At 53.6% G+C, this 21126-nt stretch overlaps 1 protein-coding gene across 5 annotated transcripts in view; it reads left to right on the top strand.

The window, feature by feature from the left end:
* Window positions 1-617: 617 nt before the first annotated feature.
* Window positions 618-21126, top strand: part of SOX13 (SRY-box transcription factor 13) — a 58644-nt gene continuing 38135 nt past the window's right edge. For all 5 annotated transcript variants that reach the window (XM_007988849.3, XM_007988848.3, XM_007988846.3 and 2 more), the window contains exon 1: window positions 618-1240. The gene's annotated coding sequence lies outside the window, so the exon portion shown is untranslated. The remainder of the gene's footprint in view (window positions 1241-21126) is intronic.

Raw genomic sequence — 21126 nt, 5'->3', positions numbered from 1 at the left:
ACTCCCGGGTTCAAGCGATTCTCCTGCCTTAGCCTTCCGAGTACGGGTGTTACAGGCGCGGGCCATCACGCCCGGCTAATTTTTTGTATTTTTAGTAGAGACGGGGTTTCACCATATTAGCCAGGATTGTCTCGATCTCCTGACCTAGTGATTCGCCCGCCTCGGCCTCCCAAATTGCTGGGATTACAGGCGTGAGCCACCGCGCCCGGCCGAGATCAGGTTCCCAGATAAATGGGTTATTTAAAAACCCCGAGTTCAGGCTATCTGTCTGGAGGGGTTAGGAGGCTTGGAGTTGGACCAGTAAGTAACTTCTTAGGTCTAGCTTTAAGGAGTGAAGATTCTCTGTAGCGATCTGCATACCTGGGCAGTGGGAGCGGGCAGAATCCTTCTTTCTTTTCTTCTCTACACCCCCTCACTCCACCTCCACCCTCCCCCGCCGCCCGGAAACCTTAAGCTTTCTCCTTTCCAACAGAGGTTTCCAGCTGTTGATGCCTGGATGGACCCGGCTGCAGGGAGGAGGAGGAAACTCTCTGTCCCTCCCTTCTTCTGCATGTCCCCACCCTCCCTCCTTCCCTCCTCCCCCCTCCCCCTGCGCGCTCTCAGTCTCCCTCCCTCTTTCTCCTCTAGGCTGTCCAGTAGCCTCGCAGCAGCGAGCAGCGAGCGCCCTGCTCCAGTCCCGGCTTGGAATTGAACTGTGTGAGCACGGGTCCTGGAACCCGGGTCCAGAACCGGCGAGCCCGGGTCTGAGCCCAGAGCTCAGCGGTCAGCCTCGTAGGCCCTGACTCGGAACCAAGCCGAGGCGCTGAGCGTGGAGCCGGAGAGCCGGAGAGCCGGAGAGCCGGAGAGCAGGGCGGGCCGGCCGGCTGCGCGTCGGACTAGTGGCGGAGCAGGACCGCGGAAGGCAGGGAGACGGCCGCAAACCCAGGGCAGAGGGCAGAGGGCAGAGAGCGGCCTGGCTCGGTGGAGAGGGCGCCGCCCGGCCGGAACCAAGCTCGCCGCCCGGGACGGCGGCCCCCGGTGGGGCGCGGACCCAGGGTGGCCGTGGGTCCGCAGCGACTCCCCGGCCGACGGCGGGGGGCGTGCCCCCTCCCAGCCCAGCCTCACCAACCCGGCCCGCCCGCGGTGTCGCGGGGGCATGTGAGCGGGAAGCCTAGGCTGCCAGCCGCGAGGACCGCACGGAGTTGGAGCAGGAGCGCGGAGCCGCGAGCCCCGAGCCCCGAGCCCCGCGCCTGGCTGAGTAGTAAGTGCACCCCTCCGCGCCATGATCGCGCCGTCGCGCCCATCTCCCCAGCCCGCTGAAGTTTGACACTTGCGCCCCTACGTTTCTGGGCACCCACCAGCTCTCTTCCCTGCGAGTTTCCACCCCGTGCAAAGTTTTTCGAGGAGGGACGGACCCTCACCTACCCCCAACAACGCTGGGCAGAGGCGGCTCCTCCCTGGCCGACTTGGGTCCTTGTGGAGAGGGGTGGCAGCCTGTAAGGCAGTGCGTGGCTGTGTGTGTGTGTGTGTATTTGTGTGTGTGTGTGCGCGCGCGCGCGTTCACCACGCGGGTCGAGCTTAGGGTGCACCTCCAACCCGCTCCTCGCCGACTGCGGAGGACTAGGTCTTTCTCATTAGCCCGACTATGCGCCTAGTTCAAGGATTTCTCAGTGGGAAGCCGAGGCGAGCTGCGCGCGTCCTGCGTGGGGCTCAGGTGCCTGCGACGAGGCACAGAGCTCCTCCGCCATGGTTGTGTGGGGTGCTGGGGGACAGACGCGCGCCCCTTGCCACGGTTTCAGGGTCGTTCCCCAGCGGACCAGACTGGCGCCGCATCCTGTTTGTTTTCTGCTCCGGCTGCTCCCGTCCCACCCCCACCCCCACCCCAGGCTGCTTTTTACTACCCACACCTCCCGCCCTGGGATATCGTAGGTGAGCCTTTTCATCCCGATTCCGCTGCAAACGCTGATCGCGCCTAGGGGTAGGGAGATGCGGAGCGGGTAGTCGCTCAGTTCCCAGCGGCTCGCCATTGTTTTCCCAGCCCGCGCGTTCCGTACGTAAACACACACGCACACACAAGGTTGTGTGTGTGCGCCGGCTCTGGCTGCTTCCAGTCCCCAGGCGCGCAGGGATCGCCCGCGGGATTCGCCCAGCTGCCCGCATGGGTCTTCAGGCTGGAGGCGCTCCAGGACTAACTGGAGCTGGAGAGGGCAAGAGACGTGGGGGTTGCCGGAGAGTACCGGGCGGGGCAGTGAGCCGGGCCTGGGCGGGAAGTGAATTTTGAACTTCAGCCCTGGACCTTTCCGGGAGGACCCCGAGCGCTGGAGCGGCGGCTCCCGCCCTGGAGGGCCCGCGGCAGCTGCAAAGACTCCGCTGGCGCTCTTGGCAGCCGCCACGGTGACAGAGGCTTGGAGGAAGCCGAAGAGTTTTCCTGGGAAGTTTGCTTTGACTCTCTGGGAATTTCCGGGCAGGACGCCTCGGCGCTGGCGCTGGCGCTGGTGAAGGGGTCTGGCCAAAGACGGCCAGAGACGATGCTGCTGGCTCTTGACCACTAGGCTGTACTTAGCTCTCAGTAGTCCAAGTAGGTGGGTCCCTACCTCCCGGAGTTCATGCCTTCCAAACCGGTATCCCCCAAACGATCACGACATGCCGGTTTCAAAGATGGGTGCATAACTCTGTTCGTTTCGCAGTCCTGGGAGGCAAGCTTGGTTCTGGCCGGGCTGCGCTCTCCGTCGAGCCAGGCCGCTCTCTGCCCTCTGCTCTCTGCCCTGGGCTTGGGGCCGTCTCCCTGCCTTCCGCGGTTCTGTTTTCGGACCCGTCCGACGCGGCGCCAGCCCGCTAGCTCCTGCTCTCCGGCTCCCAGGCTCCCCGGCTCCCCGGCTCCCCGGCTCCGTAATCCGCGCCTCGGCGCAGTCGGGAGTCAGGGCCTGAGGCTGATCCCTGTTTCTACTGTGCTTCATTAGAAAGCACCTCGCAAGATGCTGGGATTCAGCACATTTGGATTCCAGTTCCCCGTCGATGGGCAGCGTGGGTTCGGACTTTCCCGCATGCGAAATGGGTAGAGTAAGCAGCCATCTTTGAAACTGGCATGTCGTGATCGTTTGGGAGATACTGGTTTGGAAGGCATGATCTCCAGGAGGGTAGGGACCCACCTACCTGGATCATTGAGGGCCAAATATAGCCTAGTGGTTAAGAGACCTGGAGCTGGAGTTAGATCCCGGATGCCCCTGGCGGTGTGGCTGTGGGCAATTTAACTTAACCTCTGTGCCTCAGTTTCCTCAGCCATAAAATAGGGTTAATATGAACGCTTCAAGGGGTTGACTTGAGGATTAAAAGCCTTAATAAAGTGAAACTGAGAACAGTGCCTGGTACATAATAAGTGCTAGATAAATATTAGCTGTTATTGCCATTATTATTTAACTGACCTTATATAGAGCCCAGAAGAGCACTTGGCGTTTGTGCTCAACTAATCAATTATAATATCGCCCACTTCTGGAGAGGAGGAGATCTTGTACTCTCTCCCACCCTTTCCTGATTCCAGCCCCTCAGATCAAACTTATCCTTCTTATTCCTTGTCTACTGCCATCTTCTTGAGTCTTTTTTCTTTTTCTTGTTTCCTTCCTTTCTCCCTCCCTTCACAATTTTTGTGAAAGCATTTCATTCCCTCCCTTCCTCATTCTTAAAAATCAATCTTGGCTCAACTGCAGTGTTCTCTCCATGGAAATCAGGTCCCAGGAAGTGTCTCCAAAAGGGTGTCCCTTGAGCATCCTCAGCCTGGGCTGCTGGATCAGGATTGGATGTGCATTTGAGCCCAGGTGTCAGGGGCCCAGGGGAAGAATCAGGTGGGATGGGCTGGGACTGTCCCAGGAGGAGCCGTGCTCCCTGGGTATCGTCTGTGTCTCCTGCTGCTGGACTCACTTGGAAACATGGAATAGCACAGCTGCCTGGGTAGACTGGATGTGGGATTTGGGGTGAGGGGCAAAAGTGTCACCTCCAACTTTCCACTTGCAGTTGGAGGATTTTCTAGGAATTTGGGTTTGTCACAAGTTCCTTGTCTGATTCGGGATTCTGCAAATGCATAGCAGAGGTAAGGGGTGAGCTGAGGAACCAGGAGGAAGAACAGGGTGCTGCTGTCCAGCCACACTGCCTTGGACAACAGGCTCCTGTCCTCCTTTCTCAGACCCTCCAACCTCCACCCCAGGCATGGCGGGGGGATGGCCAGAAGGTTGCTTGTTCGTGTTGGCGATCCTGCAGTTGGCAGTTTTTAGTTATGACAACCGGCACTGCAGTCACCCATTCACTCCTTCAACAGAAATTGTTGAGCACCTGCTATGTGCCAGGGCCTGTGCTACGCAGTGGGATAACAGGGGAGAACAAGACAGGCAGCGTGCCTGCCTTCAGAGAGGCGTCTTTCTATTGTGGGGAGACAGACAGTAAATAATTTTAAGTAACCAAGACTATCAGACTATGACATGCAATGTGAAAGAAATACCACAGGGTGATGTGATAGAAAACATATGTAGGTCAGGCAGTGGTGGCCCTAGATTGGGAGGCCAGTGAAGGCCACCTGGGGGAGAGGACAGCTCAGCCCAGGCCTTGAAGGGTGAGGAGCCAGCTGCATAAAGACCTGGAGACGGGGGATTGCAGGCAGAGGGAATAGCAAATGAAACCCCCTAAGGCCAGAACAGGGGCAACAGCTATGTGGCTGGAGAGGAGAGACTGGAGAAATCAGAGAAATCAGAGGAGAGCCAGAGAGTAAGACTGATTAGGAGCCTGGATTTTATTGCAGGGTGATGGCAAGCCATCAGAGAGTTTTAAGTAGGGGAGTGACATGATCTGCTCCATGATTTTAAAAGATTATTTGGGACACAAGAAACGGTAATCATAGTTGCCCCAAGGGAGGGAAATGGTGGCTGAGGGATGGGATGGAGAAAAGATTGTTTTTGCTGTAGACCCTTTCGTCCTTTCTGAATTTAGTACCGGGTGGGTATACAAACCATACCCCAAAACCTCCCCAAAACGTGGTTAATAGCAGTTTATAACCTGGAAAATTACATAAGAAGTGACAAAATCAGGATATAAAACTGCAGAGTACAGTCTTAATCTTGTACAGAGAATTGCAAGTGTACACATGGCCATCGTGCACACACGCATGGACAGAATCTGGGAGGATGCATCAGAATATTTACAGAGGTTAACTCTGGATCCTAGACATATGGATGGTTTTAATTTCCTTATCTCCCTTTTGTTTTTTTACTTTTCTACAATGGTCATGAATTATTTTTATTTGTTTGCTTGTTTGTTTGTTTGTTTTGAGATGGACTCTCACTCTGTCGCCTAGGCTGGAGTGCAGTGGTGTGATCTTGGCTCACTGCAACCTCCACCTGCCGAGTTCAAGTGATTCTCCTGCCTCAGCCTCCTGAGTAGCTGGGACTACAGGTGTATGCCACCACACATGGCTAATTTTTTTGTATTTTTAGTAGAGATGGTATTTCACTATGTTGGTTTGGCTGGTCTCGAACTCCTGACCTCAAATGATCCCACCATCCTCGGCCTCCCAAAGTGCTGGGATTCTAGGTGTGAGCCACAGCACGCGGCCAAATTACTTTCATAAGTGAAAAATATGTACAACAGAGAGATCACTTTGGCTGCTAAGTAGTGAAGAGCTTCAAGGAGAGCAAGGATGGAATCAGGCAAGTTAGGAGGCTGACTTGATGACTTGGATTAGACTTGCTTGGGGAGGGCTTTCCACCTCCAACTCAGATTTTGTGATCAAGAGTGCCAGGGTCAGTCATGGATGATGTTCAGTGCTGCCTCGGCTCTGGAAAATACCCCATGTTCCACCTGCGCCCTTATCCCCCTCATTCCTTCTGGTGGGAGAGTCCCATAGTGGGCATTTTGCTACTGTGGTAATTGGTAGACTTAGGAAAACACATCCACAGTGAGAAGGATTTAGGGTCAGGAGAAATATTTGTCCCATAACATCTCCGAGCCTCTGTTTTCCCTCCTGTGAAATGGGACGGTAACAGTGATAATACCTTCGTTTTTTTTTTTTTTTTTTTTTTTTTTGGAGATGGAATTTCGATTTTGTTGCCTGGGCTGGAGTGCAAATGGCGCGATCTCGGCTCACTGCAACCTCTGCCTCCCAAGTTCAAGTGATTCTTCTGCCTCAGCCTCTTGAGTAGCTGGGATTACAGGCACCCACCACCACGTCCGGCTAATTTTTTTTTTTTTTTTTTTTGGCAACAGTCTCACTCATCATGCAGTGCGTGATCTCAGCTCACTGCAACCTCCGCCTCCCAGGTTCAAGCGATTCTCCTGCCTCAGCCTCCTGAGTTGCTGGGACTACAGGCACGTGCCATGACGCCTGGCTAATTTTTGTATTTTTAGTAGAGACGAGGTTTTGCCATGTTGGCCAGGCTGGTCTTGGACTCCTGACCTCAGGTGATCTGCCCGCCTCGGCCTCCCAAAGTGCTGGGATTACAGACGCAAGCCACCGCCCCCCGGCCAATACCTTCCTCTTAGAACTGTTGGGAGGCTAATGGCTGATGATGTCTGTAGCAACAGCGCTCCACGAATAGTAAGCTGGGGTTTGCTATTACCAGACAAGTGTTGGTTGAGCTAGGCCTATTCCACCAAGGGATCTAGGTGTCCTTGCCCTTGAGAGGCTGACACTGGATTCTACAAAGGTTTTCTCCTCTCTGGGGGTGCTTTGAGATTGGTCCTTATTGGGCAGCTCCCCTGGGTAAGTCTCCAGGAAGCTGACACCACCGGAAAAAGTGGAATTCAAATGCAGCTGTGCTCCTGAGCCCCCTCCCCCAGCCACATTCAGGGGTGAAGCTGAGTGTTTGAAAAGGGCTCTGTGCTGGGAGGGCCGGCCAGGCACACAGTAAATCGTGCTTTGAATGGGAGTTATTTTTGTGCTCAGTGTTTGCTTAAGAGGGCTCGCTCCTGCCTGAACTCGTTGCGGTCCTCACCCTTTGCTAGTCCCCTTTCTGGAACCCGGATGTGTCAGCCAGGGAGGCCATCACAATGCCTTTTACCAGATGGGGAACTAGACCCATGGAGGATTGCTTTCCCTCTCCTGTCAGCTCCCTGCCCCGAAGCAGGAAGGCATGCTCTGGATGGTGGTCTTTGCCTGGGTGACTGCCTGCCTTTTGACTGGCCTTTCCTTAGTTCTTGGGAAGACTTGGTTCAAAGATTGCTACAGGCCAGCTCAGCAGGGTTCCTCCGACCTCTGTCAGCTTCTCTGATCAAGAGTGACTGCTTTTTAAAAAATGTAAATACTTTCTCGGAGGAGCAGTGATATGGTAGTTCCCTCCTAAGAGCACTTGTATGCCATGGACTCAACTTAAAGCCCCATGATGATGAAGCCTTTGCAGCTCCCCTAGGAAAAGATTTCTGAGCCAGGCGCGGTGGCTCGCGCCTGTAATCCCAGCACTTTGGGAGACTGAGGTGGGCGGATCACGAGGTCAGGAGATCGAGACCATCCTGGCTAACACGGTGGAACCCTGTCTCTACTAAAAATACAAAAAAAGTAGCCGGGTGTGGCGGTGTGCACCTGTAGTCCCAGCTGCTGGGGAGGCGGAGGCAGAAGAATGGTGTGAACCTGGAGCCTAGATGACTCCACCACTGCACTTCAGCCTGGGTGTCAGAGCAAGACTCTGTCCCAAAAAAAAAAAAAATTCTGTCCAGTCTGTGTAGTCCACAGCATAGAACTTTTTTTTTTTTTTTGAGACAGAGTCTTGCTCTGCCTCCCAGGCCTGAGTGCAGTGGTGCAATCTTGGCTCACTGCAACCTCCGCCTTCTGGATTCAAGCAATTCTGCCTCGTCTCCTGAGTAGCTGGGATTACAGGCGTGCGCCACCATGCCTGGCTAATTTTTGTATTTTTAGGAGAGATGGGGTTTCACCGTGTTGGCCATGGCTGATCTCAAACTCCTGATCTCAGGTGATCTGCCCACCTCAGCCTCCCAAAGTGCTGGGATTACAGGTGAGAACCACCGAGCCTGGCCTCACAGCATAGAACCTTGTAGCTACAACCTGCTACTCCAGGTGGCTCTCCTGCCTTAGTGGGTGGCAGGAGGTCCTTCTTGCTTTTGGAAGACCCCTCTCCTTCCATGGACTGTGTCTTTTGTGAAGGAGGCCGTGAGGCCTGCCTCCCTGCTCACTCCTGGCAGGAGCACATTGTGGTGCTGTCAGGGAGGATCTCAGTGGTCTCAGATGGAACAGCAGCAGTGGTCAGACCTCCTAGAGGCTGTGAGGTGAGGAGGAAGTGGCTGAGGTTTCCTCTGCCTCCTCCTGAGGTCATCCATGGGCAAACCAAAGCCCCAGGATGTGTTTTGTGTGTGGCCTGGTATCGCAGAGTGCTGAGTGTACACAGGATGTGCACAGCTAGGAGACGTCCCGAGATCTGTACCCACATGTTGAGGGCTTCAGCCAGGGGTGTTTTTTTTTGGGGAAAGAAATGTGTATGGCATAGTAGAGGAAAAGAAAGTTAGAAGTGGGGACAGTATCTCCAGCTGCCACCTTTCTTCCCAAATAGCTTTTGATACCCACACCCTTTTGGTCACAGGAAGTCTGACACTGGGAAGTCATCAAATTTGGAATTCAGTTCCCTCCACTCTCCCCCCAATGGTGGCCTTAGCATTTAAATAGCCTTGGCATGAAGCCCCATAAACTGCCCCAGGGATTGGGGCAGGGTTAAGGGGAAGGGTATTAGTGTTACCCCCCGACATTGTCCCCCTGTGTCTTCCGGGGACATGTCCAAGCTAGGGTGTCAGTGTTTTGGCTTGAGAGGAGAGAGAAGGGGCCACAGACTGGGCAGCAGCCCTCCTGGCTCCCCTCCCGGCTCCCCTCCCGCTCTGGTGGTTTTGGTCCTAATCCCTGCCTGCCAAGCCCAGAGCTCCCTGGGGGATCCGCCCCAGAGGAGGCCAGACTGTTCTCCTCCCCTCTGCCTTACCTCCCCCAGTCCCCGCCCCCTGCTTGACTGAGAATGGAATGTGCAGCCTGTGGAACAAGATGGGGTGAGAACTAGTTCCCAGAGGACCTTGGTCCCGCCCCCTCCCATCCCCCAACAAAGGGGGTGAGGAATCTGGGGGCAGGGCCTGCTCCCAGGTATGGCTGATGGTGCCCCGATGCAGACTCAGGTCCTGTGCTGAGTTGGTGCAGAGAAAGGCAGGTGCTGTGGGGGTCCAGGACTAGCCATTTGAAGGTTTTCTTGTAAGTCCAGCATGCGGGACAGGTGCTGAGTTAGAGGAGGTGCAGCAGGCAGAGCAGCTCCAACTCCAGCTCCTGTAGCTGGGGGTGGTCAATATTCTTTGTTGGCTTCTTTTTTTTTTTTTTTTTGAAACGGAGTTTCCCTCTTGTTGGCCAGGCTGGTGTGTGCAATAGTGCCATCTCGGCTCACGGCAACCTCCACCTCCCAGGTTCAAGCGATTCTCCTGCCTCAGCCTCCTGAATAGCTGGGATTACAGGCATGCGCTACCATGCCCGGCTAATTTTTTGTATTTTTAATAGAGATGGGATTTCTCTGTGTTGGTCAGGCTGATCTCGAATTCCGGACCTCAGGTGATCCGCCCGCCTAGGCCTCCCAAAGTGCTGGGATTACAAGCGTGAGCCACCGTGCCCGGCCATGACTTCTTTTTTTTCAAAGATCGTGGCTCATATTCATTTTCTTATTTCTGTAGTCTCTAAAAGTAATACAACAATGTGTAGCACCTTTGTCATCAGGATGAAAAGGATTTAAAATACATCTAATATTGCCAGATAGTGAAACAGAAATGTCATCGTGTTTGTTTCCACGGAAGACCAGGAGGAGGCATGGCTTGACCAGTGCTAAGAGGGATCTGGCAGGAGGAGTGGTTGTGGAAATGTGTCACACTGGGCTGATGCCCTTTCACGATGACAACTGAGTGGGCCCCATGGACCCCCTGGCGGGCTCTGGGGGCAGGGGTGGGGGGGTTGCCCGGGACTCATGGGGCCTCCTGCTTTGGCCCTGGCGCCTAGGAAAGGCCAGACAGGGAGGGGAGCCTTGGCGTGAGCTGCCTTCACACTGACTTAAAAGCATTAACTCTTGCCTGGCCACACAAGGCAGGACCTGGCATTCCTCAGAGTGGAGGGTGAGGAGGGTTTTCTGTCTTAGCCCTCAGCCTATGCGGGGTGTGAGGTCCCTCACCCTCACGCGAACAACCTCTCCCCACCCTCCAGCCCTATTGGAGTCTGAAGTCACTCAACCATCCCTGTGAGGTTTTGGTTCGGGCCTGTTCCATGAGGGTGGGGTAGGGTGGGGAAAGAAGGGGGAATAAAAGGTAATGAGTAGGGGTGGAAGGAAGCCTGTGTGCAGGTACAGCCGGCACTCAGGCAGGTGGGGTGAGGGCAGTGGGACTTGAATAGGGTGCTCTTGAAAGCAGAGGGAGTGGCCCCTTCAGTCCCTGCCATTTCTCAGGCTTGTGTGGCTCCTTGTTTCTTGGCTGCTGGTGGGGTGTGTGTATGTGGTGGGGAGAGGTGGCTAAGTGTGATGTGTGTGTGATTGTAATGTGAGTGGTGTGTGTGTGTGTGTGTGTGTGTGTGGAGGGCCAGGTGTGTGTGCGTTTGTGGAGGACTAAGTGTGATGTGTGTATCTGTGAGTGTGATGAGTGTGTGTGTGGAGGACCAGGTGTGGTGTGTGTTTATGTGTGCAGACAGGCAGGGGCCTGTGCTCTTGAGACCCCGACCAGGCTCTTCCGACCCATGGGAACCAGGCGGGGCCTCTGAGAACTCCAGGGAGACAGTGGGGACATTAGACAGATGTCAAGAAGGAAGGGAGAGTAGAATGAAAGAAAAAGGAAGAAGCCGAACAGCCCCACAGCTTCTGGTGCCCCAAGCAGGTTGGGGTTTTAATCCCAGTATATCTGGGGAGGGCCAGTAGTAGGCTATCACCCCCTTCCCTCCTTTCACTATCAACTTTGTTTCCAGGGCAATCATGGAACCCCAGCCATCCCCCTTGCCCAGGAGCACTTAATATGGCAGTGTCTGGCCAGGGCAAGGAGCTGAGGAAGAGAAGAGTGGTTGAGAAAGACTCAATGGTGGGCTCCCTAACGGGCTGGTGGGGCAGGGAGAGGAGGCCTCTCCTCTTAGTTGGGTAAGGTACCTTAGTCAGTAAACTCCTAGGGACCAGAACAGGAAACAGGGTCAGAGAACAGAGGAAGGGGACCTGTGTGAAATCTTGACTTGTAGAGGTGGGTAGCAAGAGGGCTTTCTCTTTCATATCTGAGGTAGACAAGGGATGGACTTGAATGCTCTCGGCCAGAGAATCCTTGAAATGGGTGTACAAGTCTAGGTGAATGGGCCTGTCTTAGAGTTGTGCAATGCACAGTCTGTACAACTGTACACAACGGCCTGTTGGAACTGGCTGAAAGCATCAGGAACCTTTGGTTTTCGTAATGTAAATTCCCCTTTTCTTCTACTGGGTTCACCTGACCTTAGATCCATACTCCTCACCATGGTGGCACTCTCCATTTGGGACTGATTTTGGCTATGTGTGTTGCCCTTTTCTGGGCACTGATTAACTTGAAGTTTGGAGAACCAGAATTGTGTGTGGGGGGGGGGGGGGGAAGGGGGGTTGTGTGTGAGTGTTGGTGTGTTTGGCAGTTTAGAGAGGGTCTGTTGGACCGTTGACACCCTTTATTGAGCCTGAGCCCTCTTGGGCCAATTGGCCACAGGTGTAAGGGACCTCCTGACTGTGGAGCCAGGACTGATGGGGTTTAGGAGCTCTCAGATGGGGCACATAAGACTGAAAGGAGGCACATGGGGAAGAGGGGAAGTTTCTGCCTCACCTGATAGCAACCCCTGCCCCAGGCCCTTCTTCTGTTCCTCAACTCACAGGGTCTTCTTTATATCCCTGCCTTCTCTCTCCACCTCCCACCATCTAAATTCATCCATTCCTTGCCCTTCAGGATCCATGCTCCTTGATCTCTAAGGAGATAGCTTGGCTAGTTAGCTTTACCAATCTAGGTGCACGGACAGATTAACAGGTAACTCCAGAAGCACATCGGCCTTTTAAGCAGCCACGGGGCCTTACTAATCCAAGAGGTGATTGAAAAGCAGGTGGAGATGGAGTGGATGTTGGGGCCTGTAGGGGCCTTCTCCGGTCCTCCGTCCCTGAGGCAGGTATGTAGGGAGCACCTGCCTTGTGGCTATGCCGGGTCACCCTGGGCTGGGGCTGAAAGACCATGAGGCCAGCACAGCCCTTACACAGCTTTGAGAAAGTGAAGTAAGTAACTGATACCAGTACTGACAAACCGAGGGGAGGGAGGGACAGGGCAGGATGCTTCGGGAGCACCCACACCAGATTTGGGCAGCCAGGGAAAGTTCCCTGAAAGACATAACATAAAGACCTGGAGGGTGGGGGCAGACAATAGGTCAGAGGGAGGAGAAGGTCATAAGCACAGGTCCCCTCCACATCTCCCAGCGGCCCCACCTGGGCCTCTAAGGGCATATCAGATGGTCCTATTCCTCACCAAGGACCTGGGCACACTATGACTTTGCGGGGAGAGTGAGTACTGGGCATTTGAAGACAAGGTGGCCAGGGGCTCCCAGAGATCAGGGGCCTTATTCAGCTACAAGTTGTGTGTGCCAGCACAGGGGAGGAGGGGTTTTGATGTGCGCTAACATACGTGGGGGCCCTGGGGATGGGGGCCCTGGGAATGGGGGCTGCCTGTGGTGTGGTGCTGTGGGTTCAAGCGGGACTTGGGCACTGTGTGGTGTGTGGCCCAAGCTGCTGGGGGATTGAAACCCCAAGCCTCTCGCAGGCAGCTGTGGGGGGTGCAGGATTGCTAGGGCCAACTGCAAATTAGCCAGGCTGGCATTAAATGCCTTTGCTGCCCCTCTCCTCCTGTCCCTCCCTACCCTCCCGAAAATCAACAACTGTGTCAACAGCAGGGTGATTGTGCTTGGCCAGCAGCCTCCAGGGCTGCCAGGACCAGGCAGGTGCTGGCAGGGGCTGCTGGAGCCCCACGCTGGGAGCAGGCTGGGCCTAGCTGCCAGGGCTGCAGGATAAACAAGGCCGCACACAGGCTGGGCCGGGAGGGAGGCCACAGGCAGGCAGGAGGCGAGAACAGGTGTCTCAGGAGCTCTGTAGACACAAAGGGCCTCTTGTCTCCTCCTTCCTGGCCCCAGGGAGCCGCCCCCCTCCTCCCTCCTCTCAGACCCCGCCCAGAGATCAGTGACCTGGTCAGCAAGGGGGTGCTGTCTTCCAGATTCACCCCCTGCCTCTCAGGGTTTGTTGTTCTTGCTTGAGACAGAGGTGAGACCGGACCATGTGGGGGTGGGGCACATTAGCCCAAGAGGCAGGAAATCTGCCTCTGAGCGAATCCACTAGCTCTGAGGTCTCTGTGTGTCTCAGTTTCCCTGCTGGAAAGACAGCAAGATCTCTTCCCCCTGGGACACCCAAACATGAAATGGATGGGAGATGGGAAAGCATCTGGGGCTTTGGGGAAGAAAGGTGCGGTGAATGTCAGGAGTGATGGAAGCTAGGGTGACACCTAAGGGATTCCAGGTGGGATTTAGGGCAGGAGGTGGCCGGGGTGTGGCAACCCTCCTTCCTCCTCACCTATTTCTAAAGCAGACCTTTACAGAGCACCTACTGTGTGCCAGCCACTGCACTAGGAACTGGGGAGGACATGGAGAATAATACAGTACCAGTATAGACAGATAGGCAGCTTCTGGAGCCAGGCTGTCTGTGTGATCTTGGGTAAGTAATCTAACATAACCATAGAGATAATAACAACTGTACCTGCCGCAGGCTCATGGGGCTATTGTGATGGTGAAATATAAAGATGTAAAGTATAGAGAAAGGATGTAAAACAGTGCCCGACATATAGTAAGGACCATTTACAAGATGCCTGTTATTGTCCCTCTTCCTGAGAGCATATTAAAGGCTCAAATCTAGTCAGAGCCTGGCGGGTAGAGAGGTAAACAAATAATGGCAGGTTGGTTAAGTACTAGACACCAGTGATGTCCAAAGTCTCTAGGATGCCCTGGAGAAATAATGAACTCTTCTAAGATTGTTTGGAAGGGATTTATAAAGGACATCTAGGCTGAGTTTTGAGTGAGGTATAAGAGTTTGCTGGTCAAGAATGTGGGAATTACAAAAGCAGAAAGTGCATGTTTAAAAAAAAAAAAAAAAAAAAGAGCCAGGCTTGGTGGCTCACGCCTGTAATCCCAGCACTTTGGGAGGCCGAGGCGGGCAGATCACGAGGTCAGGAGATTGAGACCATCCTGGCTAACACAGTGAAACCCCGTCTCTACTAAAAATACAAAAACAAAATTAGCCGGGCGTGGTGGCAGGCGCCTGTAGTCTCAGCTACTCCAGCCTGGGTGACAGAGTGAGACTCTGTCTCAAAAAGAAAGAAAGAAAGAAACAAAGAAACAAAGAAAGAACGTAGGAAGTGCCTTCTAGGCAGAGACACCATGTGAGGTGTGAAAGTATGAGTGTGTGCCTGAAGTATATGGTTGTGAGCACAGCTGGAGGGGTGGCCTGGGCCAGGTATGGAGGGCCTGTGCAGCCTACTATATGTGGAGCCATTTAATTTCTAATTTCTTTGAGCCATGTTTTCTTTATCTATAAAATGGGATAATGGTTCTCCCTTGTGGCAGGCTGATGGTACGGGTGGCAGGCTGATGGTACGGGTTAGAGAAAGATGTGTGCTGGGTGCACAGTTAATGGTAGCTATTTAGGTCCCTCTGTGATCTGGCTCATGTCCGAAGCCTGTCTGGGCCTTGGTCTCTAGATCTGTAACAAGGAGACAGTGGTCTTTCTCCTTCCTTCCATGACTTCTGCAGATGCAAAAGGGCCAGGCTGCCCATCACCTGGGTAGATAAGTCAGGCTGGGAGGCCTAGGACTGCTCGCCTTACACAGAGGAGTCAGGTGCCCCCCTTCCCAGGGGCACCAGCTGGACCCTGCTGGACTGAAGCGGAAGGAGCCTGACTCCATGGTGGCTGCAGCTGTCTGTTCCAGGACCTTCCTGTAGTTTCCCAGGGGCTGCTCCCTGTGCATGAGGCAGTAGGGCCTTCTGTCCCACCTTTTCTTATAGGGGGTCCCTGACATCTCCCCTTTCTGGCTGTGCTGGTGTTTCCGGGGGGGTGCTGGGACCACCGGTGCTTCTACTGCTGACTGACAGCCCTGGGGGCACACAGGCCCTGCTCTAGCTTCTACTGCTAATGGCCTGTATACCCTCAGGGCTGTCACTTAGCCACTTGGAGCCTCACTTCCCCCATCAGCAACTTGGGAAGGGAGCGTTTGAGTGCTCTTGATATAAAATAAGAATTCTGGTTCGCTGGAAATGGAGTTAGATGAGGGTGATGACAACCACACTGGCAGTTTTTGCTGCAGTTTAAAAGCTCAGATGTAGAGTCAGACACTTTCCCACAGCCCCGCACGGGATGCTTCTGTGGGGCTTGTCTCAGGGGTACCTCATAAAACCTTCTAGTTTGGAAGGGCAGGGAGCATCTAATCCTCAAATTTGGCAGATAAGGGAATTGGGAACCATCTAGGTGGTGGGGCTTCCCGAGTCCCACCTGGCTGTGGATCTGCAGGGATGAGGCTGGTCTCTGCAGTATGTTCAGAACAAGTGACAGCCCACACTGAGATCTTGCTTTAGAGTCCCCTGGCCTCCTGCCCTGGTGTCTTGCCATTGGTTTTGGGGAACTGGTGATGGGAAGGGCCGGGGCATCGAGGAATGTCTGGAGCCCACTGGGTCTCCTGACAGTCACAGGGAACCATCCTGAGACTGGATCTGGAAGGATGTGTGCTTATAGGGCCCTCATTTACTTTCTCCTCCCTCACTTCCCACCTTGGCTCTGGACTTAGCCCTGTTTTCTCTTCTTCCCCTGAGGTCATGTTTCTCAGATAGCCACAAGGTGGGCTGACACCAAGGAGAGGCATTGGTGCAAAGGGATGCTGGTCGATTAGGCTGGGGACACTACTCTGGGTTCTCCTGGCCAGGTGGTCAGATGACTCCCTTTGGAGCCTTGGAAACTGCCCAAGTAAGAAACAGAGCGAGGCAGAAAGAGCAGCGGGGACACTCAGATTTTTCCAGGGGCTTTGTCCATATTTACATGCCATTTGCATATAACCAGTACACTAAACATCATTTTATAATCTATCCCCAGGCACATTCAGATTTGCCTTTTACTCTTATTCTTTCCAGAGATGGCTGGTTCTGCCTTTTTGTGCCTGTCTGTGTCTTCTTACTCTTGTTCCATTACCCCCACTCCCGGACAGAGGGGTAGGTGACTGGGAACAGTCAGTGTGGGGTAGGGGTCGTTCCTGCTGTGGAACTGGTCTGATCAGATGAGAACAGACCTGACCTCTCTGGGCTTAGCACAGAGAGCTGGATGCACAGGCCCAGCCTCCCCTCCCCACCCCACCCCAGCGGCCACCACCTCGCCTAGTCAGGGATCAGGGCACCATGCCTGGCACTCAGCAGGTGCCCATTAAATGTGAAGCAAAAGCTCAATTAGAGTTCAGACAAATACATACGGTGCAGGCTTCTCGGGACCTGGCTTTTGAGCTCATGAAGGGAGATGCTGGTGGGTTGAGGGGAGCCTCTGGTGGTCCCGAGGGTGGGAGGAATTGATTTCCCTCTCAGCGACTGTGACCAGGGAGGCATTTCTTTCTCTGCTTGGCCTTGCAGGAAACAGTGTTGAGAATGAGAGGAGCAGAAAGGAAGAGCTAGGCCTTGTATTAATTTGTTTTTCAGATTGAGTCTCTGTTACTAGCAATTTATTACATCCGGGTCTCCAGCCAAGCACATTCTGTTCTCCAGTGTTGGGGGAAGATGCATGGGGGTGGGGTGGGGAAGAGGCTGGACAGGAAAGAGGAGCAGATCAACACTTTTATGACTGAGTGTGTGGTGTCTTGGCCTGCGCTAGAGGACGGTTTTAGCACAGGGCATTTTGAGCCCAGCCCCGCGTGGGGAGGCGCTCCTCTAGACGGCATGGCATTCCCATGCGAGCCCAGACAGCCCTGGGGAGCAGGGTGAATGGGCTTCCCTCCCACTCTCATGCCCGCTGGCCCTCAGGCTCCAGATTTCTCTGTGTGAAATGAGGTCAGGGCAGTGATGCTTGGAACAAAATCGTAGTTTCTTGAGGCAGTGGGGCCTGGGGAGATCGCTCCGAGTAACAGGGGAGCAGCTGTGTGAGGGGACCCTGGAAGAGGGGTAGCAGGCAAGGCAGCCACCCTGTGGAAAGAATGGTGCAAAAGCAAAACAACCCCCACTCTGCAAAAGTGCTGAGCTGGTGGAATTTCACTTGGCGGCTGTGAGATCAGGGCAGTAGATAGAGCACTGCGGGCACCAGGGCTGTGTGGGTGCAGGGGGTCCCGGAAGAGAGGGCAGGGGCAGCACCTGTGGCACCCCCTCCACTGAGCTGGCCTCCACATTGCCCAGGGCTCATCACTGGTCCCCATTCCTGGAGGTGCGTCCCTTACCTCCATCCACTTGTCACGTAAGTTGGTCTCATTCTTCCCATTTTCCCTCATTCTCTTCCCAGCTGTGGCTTTGACTAGACGTAGCTACATCATCTAGTCTTCAAGGGGCCAGCATTGCGCAGAGGGCCATGGTGCCAGATGGGAGGGAACTCTAGTAGGAGGAACTCTGTCCGACCAGGATGGTGGTGCCTGAAGCCCCCGGGGCCTCTGCCTTATGGCCGGGCCTCTGGTGGGAGCCCAGGCTGCTTAGAGGAGAGTGAACCCTTCAGTAGTGATTTTTTGCATCCCAGCCACATCTCCAAGCTGGGTGCCATTGGATGGTTGTTGAAGGGCAGATTCACTGGAAGGATAAGAAGCTCTGGTGGGACTCTAGGAAGAGCCAGCAGAGAATGTGTGTGCTGGGCAGTCGGGGAGATAGGGTGTTAGGCAGGGAGATCATGGGCCTAGTTTCCAGCTGTGAGGTTTGAACTATTATTATCCTCCACACCGAGCTGGTGGCCACTTAACCCTGAGGCTGGTTACTTGTCCTCTGTTCTCTGGGTTGACAGCCTCCTCCCTGACTAGCTCAAGACTGTTTTTTTTGAGATGTAGTCTCACTCTGTCGTCCAGGCTGGAGTGTAGTGGCATGACTGCAACCTCCGCCTCCAGGGTTCAAGCGATTCTCCTGCCTCGGCCTCCCAAGTAGCTGGGATTACAGGTGTGTGCCACGACACCTGGCTAACTTTTTTGTATTTTTAGTAGAGACAGGGTTTCACTATGTTGACCAGGCTGGTCTTGAACTCCTGGCCTCAAGTGATCCACCCACCTCAGCCTCCCAAAGTGCTGGGATTACAGACATGAGCCACCATACCCAGCCAAGCTCAAGACTCTTGCCAGAGGTTCAGGAAAGGATGAACTCAGATTCGATTCAGCATGGAGGAATTTGGTAAGTGTGTGTTGAGCATGGATTCTGGACCCAGTGTTCTGCTGACGAGCATCTGTAGGGCACCTTTGTACCAGGTGTTGTAAGGAACACTGGTGACTTACAGAGGCAGAGGAGCCTCTCTGGGGTGGGAAGGGATGGTGTTAGTTTAGATTGCAGTTAGGCGGAGACCATCCATGTCAGAAGGAACCTTGGACACAGGCCGAGGAGCTAGGACTTTGTTGACAATGGGGAACCAGAGGATCTGTCAGAGAACTTTCAGAATGGGTGGCTCATTCATTCAGGCTGAAGCTGCTCTCTCATTGTCCTGCAAAAAATTCCAACAGAACCCTGTTCTTTTCCTTTCCATTCAAAGACATTTTTGCTGCCTTCCGTATTGAACTGCCTGGTAACTGAGACAACTTTCCCTTCCCTCCCAGGGCTAGTGGGTTCCCAGGACTGCCACCCTGGGAAAAAGACAAGTCACTTTTCCTTGTCTGCCCTGACCAATGCTGCTCACGGCTTTGGTCCCACTGGGACCCAAACGATTCAGTGTGGCCAGCTTTCCTGGGATATCCAGCACGAGCAGTTTCCAGCATGGGCATGCTTATATTGTTCAGGATCAAGGAATATTGCTCTCTAGATGTCTTTTTAAAACCAATGGTTTGGTATATTTTTGAATGAATGAGATACTCATCCAGTGGATAAGCTTTACCAAGACCTCATTGTGTGAAAGGCACTGGGCAAGGCTAGGGGTGAGGGGATCAGACCCCACCCTCAGAGACGCTGTCTGGGGAGGTGAAACAGCTCACTGTCGGAACAAAGCCTCTTTCCCGTCTCTGTAGCCTTGGGTCGGAAGGCTGGGGGCAAGGTGAAATCAGACTGGGGTTTGAGTCCTGGCTCTGCTTCTGAGCCCTGTGATTTCTGGCAAATAACAGAACTTTTTTCTTTTTCTTTGTGTGTGTGTGTGTGTGTGTGTGTGTGTGTGTGTGTGTATGTGTGTTTTAGATGGGGGTCTCACTATATTGCACAGGCTGGTCTTGTACTCCTGAGCTCAAGCAGCCGTCCCACCTGAGCTCCCAAAGTGCTGGGATCATAGGCGTGAGCCGCCTCTTTCTTAGCTTTGGCTCGCTCTTTCTTTGTTTCTTTCCTTTCTTTCGTTCGTTCATTAGTTCATTCTTTCTTTCGTTCTCTTTCGGTCTGCCTTTCTGTCCTTTCTTTCTATCTTCTTTTTTCTTTCCTTCCTTTTCCTTCTCTCTTTCACTTTTTTCCTTTCTCTCTTTGTTTCTTTGACATAGGGTCTCATTCTGTTGCCCAGGCTGGAGTGCAGTGACACGACCCTAGCTCACTGCAGCCTTGAGCTCCTGGGCTCAATCAAGTAATTCTAGTTGTGACTTAGGCACATGCTACTACACACGGCTAATTTTTAAGCTTTTTTGTAGAAACAAGGTCTTGCTATGTTGCCCAGCCTAGTCTTCAAAGTCCACCTTGGTCTCCTGAAGCATGCTGGATTACAGGTGTGGGCCCACCACACCTGGCCCAGAACTTTTTTTTTTGAGACAAGGTTTTGCTCTGTCGCTCGGGCTGGAGTGCAGTGGCATGGTCATGGCGCACTGCAGCCTTAACCTCCTAGGCTCAAGCAATCCTCCTGACTTGACCTCCCAAAGTGCTTGAATTACAAGTGTGAGTCACCACCTGTGGCCTCAGAACCTTCTTAAACCCTAGTTTTCTCACCTACAAAGTGGGAAAAAAAATAACACCTACTTTGTGAGATTAAAAGGATTTAATGAAGTGATGTATATATTATGGCCCTTAGTATAGGACCTGGACTATCGAAGGCTCTGGTAAGTGGGAGCTGATATTAGTGTGATGGTCGCTGTGGTGGTGGTTGTTGAAGTCTGTCCTGGGGTGGGGACAGTTCAGCTCTCCTGAGCCTACTTGGACTTGGGGGGCCGCTCCTCCTAGGGTCATGGGCATGGCCTCTGTGGGGTCTGGGAAAGGAGGGGAAGCAGCTTCCTGGTGTGTGGTGGGGATAGGCACTGTCTCCTGTAACACCTCCTACGGTTGCTACTTGCAGATTCGCTGTGCAGCATGGGTCAAGTTACTTAGCTTCTCTGTGTTTCTGCTTCCTAACTGTGAACTGCCATTAATCACGATGCTCTCACTTGAGAAGAGAGAACATTAAAAGGGTCACATGAGAAGTGTCTAGAATAGTGCGTGGGAATCTTATCCAGGCGTTGGCTACTGTTGCTATTTGTTGCTGTGGTTATTCTGTTATTGGAGTGACCCCCATTCAGTCAAAGAAGCAAAGGTGAGAGCTGGTGTCCCAAGTGTATCAGCATGGGGATGTGGGGACATGGGGGAGGTGGACTGGGGCATGGACTTCGCCATGCTGGCCCCAGGGATCAGCCCAGAGAAGGAAAGAAACTGTTTCTCACGTGCTAGCTGTAGGTAGGGCGTTCCCAGGTGTGACTGAAATGACAGTCTGGCTGAGAGCACACTGCCTTTTCTTCCCACCCTAACTGGTCACTAAGGGGACAGTTCTACACTACATAGGATTGATTTCTGTGAAACCTATGGAATTTACATACAGTTTTGAGGGACTGCTTTGAGGCATGAAGCTACTGCATTCACAAAACGCATTCACAAAACCCAACTGTGGGTGAGTTGCAATTTATAATAATAAACAGCCTGCACCTGACCTTTGGACCCTGGGTGCTCAGGATGATGCCTGCAGGGCCTGACAGGAAGTGAGGGCGGTGGCATGGGTGTGGGGGGCA

The sequence above is a fragment of the Chlorocebus sabaeus genome, chromosome 25 (assembly GCF_047675955.1).
Source record: "Chlorocebus sabaeus isolate Y175 chromosome 25, mChlSab1.0.hap1, whole genome shotgun sequence".
Taxonomy (NCBI): Eukaryota; Metazoa; Chordata; class Mammalia; order Primates; family Cercopithecidae; genus Chlorocebus; species Chlorocebus sabaeus.
This window is presented reverse-complemented; position numbering and strand designations above follow the sequence as displayed.